We start from the raw sequence: 16,023 nt of genomic DNA, 5'->3' as shown, positions 1-16,023 counted from the left end.
TTAAAATATTCTGCATTTTCGTTCTTCTAACAAAGTGAATACTTGAACATACTATTCATGTATACAACTAGTCTTTCTGAAACTGTTAACTACACATTTCTCTCTACGAATCACAAGATCCCTATCTGTCTGCGCCGGACTTAAAATTTGACCTGACCATTGTTGTTGCTGGTGATTCAGTTCACATCAAGTTTTAATTTTGCTACTCATTTAATACGGCCCCGCTCTCTGTGTTGCTCTGTGCATTTGTTTACATTCACGAACCAAGAATTGCATTATGCCTCTTCTGCTTCATTTAACAGAAACCTTCTATCTGATAGCGAAAATAATGTTTTCTTTCTTTTCGAAGAGCGGTTACAATGAACATGTAAAACAAACACATTTGATTGTTTCACACTTTCGCTGCAAATTTAACAACTACAGCCAAATGTTTGATTTATTGTTTGAGCATAAAAATACGTTATTGTATTAACCTTTTATAATGAGTACTTTGTTTTATATTTGCGTTAAATAGTTATATGCGAATATTAAACACGAAATCTTAATCTCTCGACATCAGAAAAAAACGAATGCTTCCTCGTGTCGGAGTTTTTAAAAGTATGCATGTAGTAGCTATTCTAAGAAGAATGAGCTTTGTATGCGTATATTAAATAAGATAGTGCCATATAAATGTTTAAGAATCATAAATGTACGTACGGTCAATGCTTTGAGATATACCTTTACATATTGCCAATACTAATTCATTTTAATGACGACAGGAAATGAGAGGTTCTTGTCGTAAAAGGAACAAAACGGGATAGACGCATGCCATTAAATCATGTAATTCAAAAGCTTCGTCTAGACTTTAATGGCAGTAATACCATGTTCGAAGAAAACAAGTCCCAAACACATATATGAATGTCCAACAACAGCACTTAAGTCTCTTTGTTAGTTAACAAATATATTATTATACCAAAAATAGTTTGAACAGTATACTTTAAGAAGCGCCTTTCGTAAAACTTTCAAAGCTCATTGATATGACCAACTCATTATCTAAAGACAATCGTGCCATTGTCCTAGTTTCGCCATCCATTAAAAAATGATATTTGTTTTCATATAATAAAATGTTTGTTCTCAGATATACAAACAAACAAATAGCATTAGTCTTAAAGCAGCATGCTTTTGGTGCATAAAAACATTCCATTGCCAGGGGATGTATTTGTTTCTTTCTGATGTCAGTGATTTGTGATTTTATTAATTACCATATTGACAATACGTATTAAAAAAATAAAAAAAAATATCAAGAACATCAATATGTGGATAATATTCAAATATTCTTGACCATAACCTACCTTCGTCGTTGTAGTTCTTAACCAATTGTGTGTTTTTTTTATTGAACTTATTGATAAACCATTTCTACGTTAACCATGAGTAGCTCTTAGATTAATCCGTTAATACTACAAATTCGTTACAGCAATATTTTATATCTAGAATAAGTACTCAAACATACTACTAGACAGTAGTGTAATTTAAAGAATATTACAATTACAACATCCAACCCATTTACAAACACACATAGAAAGACGCCAAATAAATCATTAAACATTAGTAAGTTGTGTAAATACTGAGCTTTCACCATAAATTTATGATATGCAGTATTTTAAAATAGCTATTAGCGTAGGATTGCTTAAAGACTTTGTTTCGTGTGAAAAAGAACTTACACATTGCTAATTTCGAGAAATAAAAAAAACTTGACATTATGCGAAATAAGAAAATACCTGACACAATGCCTGTGCATTGCTGGATAAAATATCAGAGAGGGAATATCTACTAGTATTTGTTTTCTGATAATAATCACAATTTCTTCTTTTATCTAAGAGTATCATCATCATCATGCAATATGATTCACATGTTTTGTTCCATCTTTAAAAGATACATATTCTACGTCACTCGATCTCCACTCCTGCTCTTGATTTCTTTAAATAAAGCTAGATTGTAGCATATATTAACGGTTTTGTTAAATAAATTGCGATATCATTTCTTTATTATTTCTGTTTGGATAAAAGATTACAAGTATATTCCATGACCGAGAGTGTAAGATAGGTTCATTCCAACCCGAGCGTAGGGTGTTTTGCGGAAACGAGGTTTAAACTATCTTACACGAGCGGCTATGGTAGATGCTTCTTCTCCCACGTCAGTTAAACAAAATTAATTAAAAATGTATTTTTTGCTGGAACTCTTTTGTGCTTAGTGAAAATAATTGCGTATGGATATGCGATAGCACGTGGTTGTTATGGATACGCGCGCAGTGATCCAGTTAATGTTAATAGTCAAATCGTTTTTTTTTAAAAGTTCTAAGGAAAATGAAGCATTATTTCTTGAAAGGTGCGTGAAAACTGTTTTATGGTGACATTTGAAGCGAGAAATAATTAATTAGCATTCTAAATATTACCATACGACAAGATTTCCTTGATGCTACTGACGACAGTCTTCAACAAGGGAGGTAATTATGATGTGGTGACCGTTAAAAAGGAGTTCCATACGGGCATTTTATCTTCGCCCGTGGTCAAGATAAGAATATCTAGCATGGTTGAATTATTGGATCTACTTATCTGAGGTGGGAGAAAAACGTTGTACATCCATATGATTGAAAATACTCTCAACATTTACATATAGTATTTTAACGAAGCCAAATCGATTACTTATAAGTAATAACCATGTTTATCAAGCTGGGTAATACAAATGAACGCCTTAAGTTTAATCATATCAGGTTAAAGATGTTCACATAAACGAATTTGCGATGAAACGTTGCCAAGATGCGAGTAGGCTATATAACAAATCATTGTGATAACAGTGAAATGGAAAAAAACTGAAATAATTGCATGTGTGTGCTTTTAATATATGCCATCAAATATGTTTGGAAAAGATAGCAGCTAATATATCATATTTCACTTGTACCTGCATTATATTTAAAATAAAAGAAGATATAAGTCACACGGTTCAATCCTTACATAACCGTAATCCTGTAATTACTCATCAAAGGCCCATTACTAGCATGTGTGTTGTTATGAAATATCAAAATTAATGAAAAACATATCAAGATGACAAGTTAATACGTGCAATAAATTGCTGCATTTTAATAAAGGGAAGGGGTTTACTGTGTCAAGGAAAGATATGCAGTCTTGGCAGCCTGATAAGTATTGCAGATTCAACAAGATGCAAATAGGTTTCTGAAAACAATCACTACCAAGGATAAGATTTTAATGGAAACCTTATCACTGTAATTCTGAAATCGAATTTTCTGCAAGATCTGTAGTTAAGTTGCGTTCGAATTTGCATTTGCCGGAAATAGCTCAATAATTTGTATTTGAAAAAATATCAAGAGTTTAATTCAAATCAAATCGACAGAGAAAATCGCTGGAATTTATTTTACTCCTTTTTTCTCCTTTGTATTAAATGTGTTTAAGAAACACGGCCTTGGACATTACTTTTGGGTTAAAAGCTTTTCAAAAACAAAAATGTTGCTTGAGTAGGCTAGATAATAAACTTTGATTTTTAGATGTAATTGTTTGTACCTTGTATACATATATTAGTGTTATGTGGAATAATAATATCTGTCATGTGATTCTGTTTCGGATAGCAAATTCCAACTCGTGGGCACCTGCGTTGCCAGGTAACGAGACTTACCGAGTTACCGGCTACGCAGCGTGCCCGAGGGTCGGGTATCTTAAATTCTAGCATTCCTTTAAATACATTTTTTTGTGAAAATATACATAGAAAAGCACATTTTTGTACATTTCACCAAAAATGCGCTGATGTTTACTGGCATCAGAACTTAACAATGTAGATGCCGACTGTGTTAGTTTGGTGCGTGCTTGGTCATTACAATTGGCTGTGATAAAACTTGCTTTGCCTTCATATAGTAAAGAATAATACTCAAGAGAGTCCTCAAAAACTTTTGTCTCTTGGTTCTTACAACGCTTTTCTCTTTCGGTTAATATTAACCATCATTAAGGTTATCCCTACCTTTCTGCACTACGAACAAGTGTTCCTATGGAGAGAACATCACATCGGACAAGCAAACGAAGTGTACGTCATTGACTTAAGTGTCCTTACTGCTAGTTTAATTTGGAAAATACGATCTGCGAAAACGTTACAGGCAACAAGTTTAATTCAATCTTGCTATCAGATTGGCATGCTAAGCTCATTAAAGTAATAGTATGACTTATTTAACGTAACTTTCCAATCGGGTTGGTTTTAATTTCTTGTCTTAATTTGTACAAAGTTTACTTAGTTATATTCAAAGAATGGACAAAAACACATGATGTCGATCTTAAATGCTTAATTTATTGACACAAGTCGTATATAAAATGCCACCTCAGACAAACGTTTAAAGTATCTTGCTTAAAATGTTATACATCGTGTGGTTGGATGCAATAAATACCATACAGGAACGTCAATCAGTGTGACGATACGTTTCATTGTATGTTTACAGTGGGATATTTTGTGTAATAATATTATAGCACAATATAATATAATTATGTGTATTATTGTATTATAGTCTTACTGATCTGCAAATATCGATTTTTATGTGTTCAATACTCATATAAATGTTAGTTCTCGTGTTGCTTAAGAAAAATAACTTAACGGTCATTGTGTTGCGTTTTTACTTGCAATGATGCCACACCGTTATGTGTTTCAGCACATTTGTCCAATTCAAGCAACTTAAAATTGATTTATTTCTACTATCTAAGTATAAAAGGTGCAGACAAATTGTCTGGTCTATGATCGCTATTTATTTCGTTGGAATGAAATTCCATTACAAAATAAATCAAAATGTTACTTTTTACGATCACTCGGTATAATAACTTCCGATATTTCGAAATTCACCAGATATCCTCTGTACATTTTTCTTGAAACTCGAAATCGGATCTGTTTGAGTATAACTAGCTAGAGGTAAATGCTGATACCGTAAAAGTCTGACATTTCATGAAAGGATATCGTTCCGTTAACGTTATTTAATTCTCCTTTATTATATTAAGCTTCCTACTGAAAAGGGTTGTCGCGTGAATTTTAGATATATTTTCATATACTTGCTGCATTATTGATTGTTTTGTTTCAATAAAGTTTGTTATAATGCTGTTTTAATAGTGTATGTTTTGTACGTCTTGAGACGTTTATTCTTGCAATGCACTCTTAATAAATGATTTTCTGTATCATTAATTTTGTTATATACTGCCTCACTTTATAACGTTCTACAATAACTCTGGAGTTTTGAAGAAAAAAAATGAATACAATTTCGATAAACAAGCATCCATTTACTAACATAAGATATACTAAATCATACAATAACAATGTAGCTCATGTCTAAGACATTTAATGTGCGTATCCATTGTCTTTGTACTGCTAAAAACAACGGGAACCCGGAACTTAGGAGTATCAAATAAACATAATACGGAACACACGTAGCGACCATACAATGTTTAACGTTGCATTGTGTCTAGAATATCATTGCGGTATTTCGATTGCATTGTTCACAGCAGTGGTACATGAGTTTAAGAGGATAATGAGATATTTATACGTACAAGTAGACGGATGATTCCAATTCCTCTCAGAAATTGATTTGTCCCGTAGAGTGACTAATTGGATTCAATAATAAAAGAGAAATATTCTACATCGGGGGTCTACCGAATAGTAATGTAATTAACCCTACAGTGGACTACAGGCATTCTTTAGTGTACCCAGAACGTAAAGCATTTGAGCAGTAAATAAGTGTGTTTTTATGTCGGTAACGGACGTCATGTGATCTATATTCGACAAGAAACTTCATGCTAAACGAAACATTGGAACACTCTTTTACAATTCAATTTTGTATATTTCGAAAGTGTTTCACGAGCAGCGAATGAAAACGTAGCAACTTTACATATCACATGTTACCAAACACGTTTATTTGGCCTTGATATATAACAAATCCATTAGCTCGCGTCCGAGTTTTTTTGAAGTATAAAAAAAAATAGTTTGATTCAGTAATCAGTGAACAATACACTTCTAATCGATTTAAAAATTATGTGCGTGACCAAGCATCACGATTTAGTATTATTACAAATGTTTAAACGACAACCTTAGTTATACATCGGATGAATGAGCTTTTTAAAAGATATTGTTTTGACATCATTTTAAACGTAGTTGAAATGTACTCGGATGTAAAACAGTTCTTGATTAAAGAACTACCAATACTTACATTGTAACTTGACCTAGATTCATTAAAAAAATATATCTATGATATGTTAATGAGATAACTTTAGAATGTTTTTGAATTTCTCTTCATTCCATGAAGAAACGTTTTCGAATAAACAATGGCTTTATAGCATCTGAGAGAAAGTTCTTGAAGATTTTCTGGATTTTTGTTTTGTTTTGGTAAATAAAGGCAAACGTCGTAGATCTTAGCTCTTTACAATCATTTATAAAATCTTGAATTTAATTGAAGTAGTTCTTGAGGATTACCTTTTAATCTCCTGTGCCGTGTTTTTAAAGTGATGTTAGATTAAAATGGTAATCATGTAGTATGATTCATATTTTCTTTGGATTTAATTACTTGACGATCAGTGAAAAGTGTTTGTGAATGTTTGTACTTCGGACATTTTTCTTATTCTAGATATTTAAATTCAGATAATTCTGATTAATTTAGTTTTGAAAAACTGCTAGTAAATTAATTTTGTTATTTGACTTAAAACCAGTTTGTGAAGTACAATCAACTAATTTTCTCTCAAATTAAACACAACTTTTTATGTTCGTTATTTCAGGGCGAACTAATTTCAGGTAAGGGTCCGTTGGGCATTAGTCACAAAAACTCAGATGTCATGCGATGAAGTTACACAAAAACCAAACATTCATTCTTAAGCTTCGCCAATGTGCTAAAGTCATCAATCGGCTGAAACTGAATAACTCAATGCATTTAAATTATACCGTATACCTTAATGTGTCCTACTCACCTTTTAAACTGAGGTGACCGTGTGTTACCAACGGTCTTCCTAATTATAATTGGTCCTTAAACTGTCATATATTGCAAGAGTTTCTGGCTAATAATACAGCTTAAGTATATTTCAACATGAAGCCATTGTTGCATCGTACATAGGAGTAATTTGACAAATTAAATTCATTTCAGGGTGATGTATGTATCCGGAGTTTCAGCACTTGAGTTGATAGGACTTTTTAACTTTACACTTCATTGTCTTCTTGTTGATTCTGGCTATGATAAGGGTCACATATTTAAGTGTTGAAGTACTAAAGATGTTGGTTAGAGTTATCATCAATTAGTTAAAACGGTAAGTGAACTCCTGGTTCCCTGATCGTTCCTGGACGGGAGCCAAACACGTATTACTAAATATATAACACTGTATATGTTATCTGTTCAAGTTGTATTGTAAAAGTGGTGTGTGTTTATCGTTAAGTGAATGTCAGACGGTGAACCTCATGGCTCTATTCTGGACAATAGTCAACTAACTGATAACTCGGCTCGTTTCTAGAGATTGCACTGTATTGATATACTTTTAGTACATGTATATTCGTATTATTGATTCTTTTTTATGGACTTATTTTTCGTCTTTCCATACAATGACAGTATGGGGTTTCAGATATCCTTAAACGATCAGTTTTGCAGTCCTACAGTCTAATTAAAATATCAATACAAAGTGTTGCTGTTTTAATTTGGAGAATAAATTGATTCGGAAATTTCCTTTTTGAAATGCATTTCATCTAGATTACGTACGATGCATATTAGGTATGGTGCATGACTTCAGTCTTGTAAGTAGTGGTATGTAAGTCTTTGCACAATATTGGCCAAAATTATGTTTTTATTATGGACGAGTTTGGCCATCGATACATAACTACAACCTCTCATATTACATATATGTTTAGCCCGTGTTGTCCACTTGGTCTATACCAGTATGTATTTCAGCAAATTTATATTTAAGTAACTATATTGTAGTAAACAAGGCCGCAAGCAGATAAACTCGGTGCATCAGGGATGTAGGTATTATGTATACACAATATGCACTGGCAGAATTTATCAATTTTCTGCAAAGATTGCTGACATTCGAATGTTTATATTTCACAGGTGAAGTCAATGTATTTTTGACTAAAGTTATGTATAAAATTATCGCTCCGTTTCACTACAAGGCAGAATGAATTTAACAGGTGTAAGGCAAAAGGTCATTTATTTCTTTACTCATACATTTAAATACATACAACTGCAAAACTTAAGTTGGGCCTAAATAAATAACCATTGAAACAAATATAAAAATGCAAATAATCACAACCAACGACCAGCGTAAGGTCGACAAAGGTGTTGATTCTTTTCATGAAGTAGTATGGAAATACACTGTTGGATTAAAATTGGAGAGTACGCAAGGCATTGTTCACATTTTCATAGCAGCTAATTCAAGCTCATGTATCGTACATTGTCATTATTCTTGGAAAAGATGTGAACTTGGTTATAACCAACTTGATTACTTCCATAACAGCTGCTAGTCATACCTTATTGTTGAATTAGAAGTACCTATGAAAAATCTTCGGGCGCATTCAATTCTGGCCCTTGTCAAGTGTAGAAAGAAGTACACCGAACTGCAGCAAAGATAACTGTCAAAATTAAATATTACTTTACTGAAAAAACAAACAGCATTGTTATTGTTAAAATGTAGAATATTTTAAATTTCTATGCAAATTGCACAACTTCTCAATATCTATATTATTTATGTACATCGAAGTGTTGTCTCCAAACCATTGGTATGACAATCTCGTAGAAAAGAATACATGTATGGTTGTCATCAATGATAGATATGAAAATTATTAATATCATGAAAAATGCTTAAAGATGGTGTACACTCGAGTTGTGTTTATAATATAATATTACATTATATCGTATATTTACATTAACACACCATTCTTTAAGGATTGTTATTGTTTATTAATTTCGCAATATTTCTGAATGAAGAGCAATAGTATTTCCAATCGAAATCGCCTGCTTTTGTTCGATATTCATTGCATGTCTTTTGTTGCAATAATACTAAGAAGTGAGGCTAATCTGCTTTGGAACTACTATACTAGTTGAATGATAAATATTTTGAATTTGATTGTATGATGATTTATTTAATTTTTTTCATGATATTTGAAGAAGTATTAATTGACATTGATGACGACTTACTTTGAAATTTGGAATTCACATTTTGTGAATTTGAATAATCTGACAATTAAACAAACAATACATCAAGGAAACTAAGAAGAACGGATGGAATGACAATTACCTAAATAAGAACATCAAAAATATTTTACCAGGTTAAAATGGGTTGATGACGAAGATATAAACTTCATTACACAGGAAAACGTAATTATGAACATCAATTATAACAATATTATTTACACTTGATGGTCTAAAGGAACAATTTAGTTAGTTTGTTAAATAATACACCCCACAGTGCCACACATCCGATATGCTGAGGCTCTAATCAAGTCTGCTGTCTATGCAGAACTTCTTAAACGGATTATTGACTTTCCTGATAAAGTTGACATGTCCCGAAGAGTGACCGATTGGATTCAATACTATAAGAGGAATAATTTGCACCGGGGTCTACCAGAATAGTAATGTAATTAAACCTGCACAGGACAACAGGCAATATTTTATCCCACAACACGCGAGGCATTTGGAGAGTTAATTGTGTTTGTATTATATCGGTTATCTACGTCGTGTGGTTTGGACTCGACAACAACTGTATTAATTTACGGTATCCGAAATACAATTATTTAAATTGTGAATTCCTGAACAAGTATGTTTTCATATTATTGAAAAGAATGCCCGGGTAGGAGGAATAAGTAACAACTATGTAGGACAAATATGAACAAACGCGCAGTTTAAGTCTTAAAAAACTGCATATTTCACGTCCATTATAAGTTAGAAAAGGCACAATTACACCACAAATAAATCAGTAATTATTTGTCTGATTATTTATTCAGTAATCACTGAACAATACACTTTAATCTATGAATGAGGTCGAATGGCATCATGATTCAACATTATAAGCAATGTTAATCTAAAACGACAAGCTAATATATACTACGGATTCCTCAAATATAGTATTTTTACATTATTCTTGTGAAAGGTTTAATGAGCCCTTTCATGAATATGTCATAAAGAAATGCACGGGGCCCTCATTTAACAGAAATGTTGAACACTGAATAAGACTATGAATAGATGGACGGTACTAGTCGTGTAAAATTTTACCAAGATCTTAAATGTGTATGCACTAAAATTAAGTCCTTTGTTGTTTAAATTGTGATTCCAATGATAGATGCCCTAGATTGTATATATAGGATCTGACACGAGTTGTCATTTAATACAAGATTTTATTAAACGAGTTCATGCAATTTGTTAGTAAGCGAGCCTCTGGCGAGCTTACTAACAACTTTCATGGACGAGTTTGATAAAAATCTTGTATAAAATGACAACGAGTGTCAGATATTTTTTATCACATGCTTAAAACGGGGTTTTTATTACCAATTTAGTTCCACGTTCCACTTTCTAAACCCATTGTTTGACAGCCAAAGTACACTGAGTGGAATGTCAACGATGCGCCATATAAATAGTTCCAAATGAAAATGACAAAAACAGCTAGCAGTTATCAGGTTTTAATTCTGGTAAAGCGCTGAACAAGTCACAAGTATAAACATGTGTAGTAAAATATTGAACAACATGAATAACGAACCATCTTAACCATTAAAACACAATAAGTACACAACTTGATGACGTCACACTGAGAGTACATGCTTTTACGCGGTTTATGTGACCCACATCGTCTGTCAAGTTTTACTGTGTGCACGGATTTAAAAGTTATTCGCTGTCGCTTTCTACGATGACTTTAAAGCGTTTTCTTTGTGGACATGGATTTCACAACATGCAGATGATTACGACGAAGCCTTACTCTGCACTGCATGGATGTTGATGTTGAAAAAGTTCCATTAAGAATGTTTCCAGAGAACAAGCTGTTACCGTCTTGGGACGTACGTGTGATGAGAAACCTGTGCTGCGGAATTCGTATTTGTGTTTTGGTAACCGACAGCTGATTAAACTGGCAAGCAAATTTTATGGCATTGGTCGCATATTGCCTGTTAAGATGGAGATGTTTGAAATGTTCTCGTGTTGTTTGTCACTAATGTGGCTGTATTTGTTGACTGATATTTCTGTGACTAGTAATCTGCATTATCTGGTTGGCGGAACATTGTTATCAGAAAGTTTTCGAACAAGATGCTTTCTGGCACTATGATTCGTAAGCCATTTGTCTCCTGAAGTCCTTCCGCTTCATTATTGAGGTTAGTATTTGTTGGCGTTTAAACCATTTTGTTTACAAACAATGCGGAGGGATATCTAGGTCGCGTGTGATTAGTCTAGCCAATAAAATGTCTGATATGTTATCTTACACATGTGTAAGATAAAAATATTCGTAATGGGTATATTACACGGAAAACAAGGGTAAGCATGTGATAAAAACTTATTACTTTGCCCAATGGTATGTTTCGACTTTTTTCTAGAACAAGCTTAGAATGTTAGATTTATTCCAAGATTAACGTTTAAGTCACTCTCCGATATTTTGTCTTTAGGTAATATTAACGTATCACAAGTGCACGAACATTTTTAAAAATATATGATCTAATTGAGCCCAGTGAGAATTACGTTTAAACCTTCTGTTGGATTGATTTTAAAATTTTTGTTGGACTGATATAGTGCTCATGTGCATGGTGATTGTGTGCTCATTTATTAATGTGGATTTGATTATGTTGACATTTAAACTAACACAATAAGATAATATATTTTAGGACTTAGGACACTATTCTTATGTCTAGAATTTTCAATTGTAGCATTACGTATTTGATTGTTTATACTTGTTCTTGGTTAACGTTCATTTCTTTTTTCACTAGTTATCTTAGCCTGTTTTATGACGGAGTTGTTTGTGTTAAAGACATCTACCAATGCGCTTTTAGTGGAAATGTAAAATACACCAAGTGTAAACCCAATTATTAATCTTACATTGCAACTTAGTCAACATTGACAATATTTACGTTGCTTTTGGAATAATGAGCTATGTTTATCTTTTTTATTATTATTTCTGCGAAATTTATTATCATTTTTAAGATAATTACTTTTACAAAAGCATAATAACCGATTAAAAGAAGTCCAATTTGGCTTCATAATTTAATGACACATGAAATAAAAAATATAAACATATAATTCTTAACGTGACGCCCTTATCCAAAAACAAAACATACGCATTTGTTACAAACATCAATTCTGACTGATAAACCTTTAACTACTTACTAAATACTGCATTACTTTTGTGTGGAAAATATTAGTTACTGATAACAATATTGTAGCCGTGAATTTAATAGCAGAATGTGCAAAAATATTAAATGATTGGTGAATGCTAAATGATTTACCGTGGTCTATTTTAGTTTCTTAAGGTAGAAATACCGTGTTTTATGCTCATTTGTCTCAAATTCAAATCGATATTCATCATAAGTACCATTGTTCTCGACATTTATAAATACTTTTTGGTATATTAAAACAATAGCATTGGTTATGGTTAATCTTTATTGGGAATAAGAGTGCATCTTTTAGATTTTATGTATTAATATTTTTTTTAAATTTAAACTATTTACGTTTTAAGCTCAAGTTTAATATTGTTCTCCTGTTGTATTGCAAGCAATATTTGTTTTTTTTAATGAACCGGTCGGCATCATGACGTCAGATGCTTTCGGCACTCTGATGTAGACTGACTACGCTCATATTAACGGTATATACTTAAAACTATACAATGTGATAGCGTTGTTTTTTTGTTTTATTTTATTATACAATACACACCGAAATTAATGTCTATTTATTGATTGTACGTATATCTAAATCGAACCACACTCATAAACTTAGACATTAACGTCAGATATAAAATTTGATATCTTTTTTTCGTGTGCTCATATATTGACCAAATGAGCTTGAAGATTTCCCAAAACGCACGCATCACTGAATATCACTTGACAGAACCGTTTTGCATTATATCATTTAAATTAGAAAAATCAAGGCAAATTGATTTGGATACAATTGAATAGATTAATTTTGAAATTGCCTTTTTAATACTGCCTCTAATCTAGGAAACGTAATGTGGATATTAACGTCAGATTTTTATAAACCCGTAAAGGAAGTTAAATTCTTCATATCTGTCTGAAAACATGTAAATGTTTAGGACACAAGTTTACATTTTATGTATCACATTATGTCACATTTATTTTATCGTGTATACGAAAAAGCTTATTTCATTGAAAATATATCACCAGATGTTCAAGTAAGAGCTCTAGTGTGTATTTAAAAGTAAGGCAGAAAATCCTGTTTTTTGCCTAAACGCATTTGTTACGTTGTTGAAAATCGTTGCCAACATACACTCGGACCATTACCTTTTAATCCCAATATTATTTGACATTTAAAGGCGCTGTTATCTCATCATGAATCACCGATCGGTTTACTAAATTTCTAGATCTGTCTGACGTGTTTGGATGTAACATAGAATATAAAAGCTTGAGCTCATGGACCTCTGTTATAATAGGTTATTAACAAAAATGGAATGGGCTTTATTTGATGAATGCGAAACAAACAATTATAATTGTTTGTACATTGATTACTTTCAAGTGTGCACTTCATATAAGTGTAGGCACTGGGTAAAGTTTGTAAATGTGTGTAGAACTTTGTAGAAATGTAAGGTTCAGGTATCACCTTGGACTTCCCAATTAGGCAAAGCATAGTACTACAGGAGTATCCTTGTTAGCGCCCACACGTTTGATAGGGCAATTAAACCATTGTTTAAATATCAGATTAAGAAACAATCAGTGGACATTGATTTCATTTAAATTGATAGTAAAATTTGTAAAGATCTTGACTATGTAAATTAATTCCGAAAATACGTAAACTCAATAATTAAAGTTTCTTTTTTAGTTCAATATAGCTGATATAATCCACTTGAAATATTTCAAAATATTCAGATATATTTTGACTAGATTTTGAAATCTGTTAAATTTATATTCTTACTGGTATACTTCAGCTTTTCAAAGAACATAAACCGATGACTGTTGATGGCATGCCTATAACAATAAATATAAAACAGAGTCATACTCTCCATTTGCTATCACCTAGTTGCACTCCCGGTTTCTAAAAAAGGCGTTCGTGACATTCTGATATTGCTTGTCGTTATTTAAGACGGATTAAAAATAGTAGGTGGTCGCATAAGTATGGGGAAATGTGAAAAAGCATTTACATAATACTCACCGCTGTCAACCAAGTTAAGAGCGTCCAGGTGGAAAACGACAAGCTTGTAAGAAATAAATAATGTGTTCTCGCGACATCCATCTCAGTATATTTAAAAGAAAATCTTACAAAGTAAAACAGTTCACTACGTAATGATATCGTGTTTTCGCGTGTGAAATGTCTTATATAGGAAGCAAATATGAAGAACAGAATGGTTCCTATCTTCTATTTTGAGTACATTAAATAATCAATTTGTGAATTCTCGGTAGAAACAAGTAGATGCTGTTTACATTAAGAATAATTTGTTGAAAAATGATTTTATTACTAGAATATGCCATGAATATACAGATTGCGTAGTATTCTATATCAACAGTACTATATTTCGTTCTATGCACGATATAATATTATATATTGCTTATGTCTCACCCGAGGGCTCGAACATTTTTAGCAATAGAGATGAGAAAAATGGATATATAATATTTCAATTTGACGAAATATGTATCCCCGTATATTTTTATCTAGCTGGGGACTTTAATGCCCTCACGAAAGAAATGTTAGATTACATTCCAGATGATAGTCTGCAAAACATTTTTGATACTGATGTTGAATATAATTCAGACAATTTTGAGTTAACACGCAATAATAAAGATAAAATAGGATAAAATAACTTTGGGAAATCTCTTATTGAGCTATGTTGTACTCATAACATACATATTTTAAATGGACGTATTTATGACGACATTGTTGGCAATTTTACATCTATAACATATAATGGTGCAAGTGTTGTTGATTATCATATTATGTCTACTGAGCTTTTTTCTCATATAAGTTCTTTCACTGTCACAATGCGCGATGAGTCGGATCATTTACCAGTTTGTTCTAAATTGTCATTCTTCCTAGATAGAATAGATCATACTGATGAAAACTTAGCGGGACCACCAAACGGCGATGGTTTTGTACGTGTATAAAAGTTTAAATGGAAACTCGCATGTAAACAATTAAAGTACGCTGCTTTACGAAGATTTTGATGGACAAGTGGGTTGTTAGATTTTCAAAACTATATTTCACTGCGCAGACATTTCAAAAGTACGTGTTTCACTAAAAGGCAATTGTACCAGCAAGCTAAAAGGAATGAGCTAGTAGTATCTAGTTGTAATCCAAAATCATTTTGGAAATTGTTAAAAATGTCCCAACGTAATATAAAACAAGAGCTTCTGCACGTAGACCCTGTTACATGGCGGAACTATTTTCGAGGATTATTGTTTAATGAAGATCAACCAAACCTGGGGTGCGTTTCAGATACAATTTACGATCTGCCATTATCGTAAATTTACGATCATAATAACGACCAACTTAACGATAATCATAAAGGCGTTTCAGAAACGTCTCGTAAACTCTCCGGTCGTACGTAAAAAATAACGATAAAGCACAGCGTTAAAGCTAGTGACCCAGTCTGAAGTGAAATGACGTTACGTCATATTAACCTAATGAGCGCACCTGTCTTTTTTTATTAATGATAATAATAATAATAATAATAATAATAATAATAATAATAATAATAATAATAATTAATAATAATAATAATAATAATAATGATAATCTCTTGAAGGGAATCGATTAATAGAACTCTCCTCTTTATAATGATTTGCACAAATGATACAAACTCGCGGTCTCTATTCTGCTATTAATGTTACATTTTTATCTTAAGT

This window comes from Mya arenaria, chromosome 9 (genome assembly GCF_026914265.1).
Source record: "Mya arenaria isolate MELC-2E11 chromosome 9, ASM2691426v1".
NCBI lineage: Eukaryota > Metazoa > Mollusca > Bivalvia > Myida > Myidae > Mya > Mya arenaria.
The sequence above is the reverse complement of the archived record's forward strand: the minus strand, read 5'-3'. Positions refer to the sequence as shown.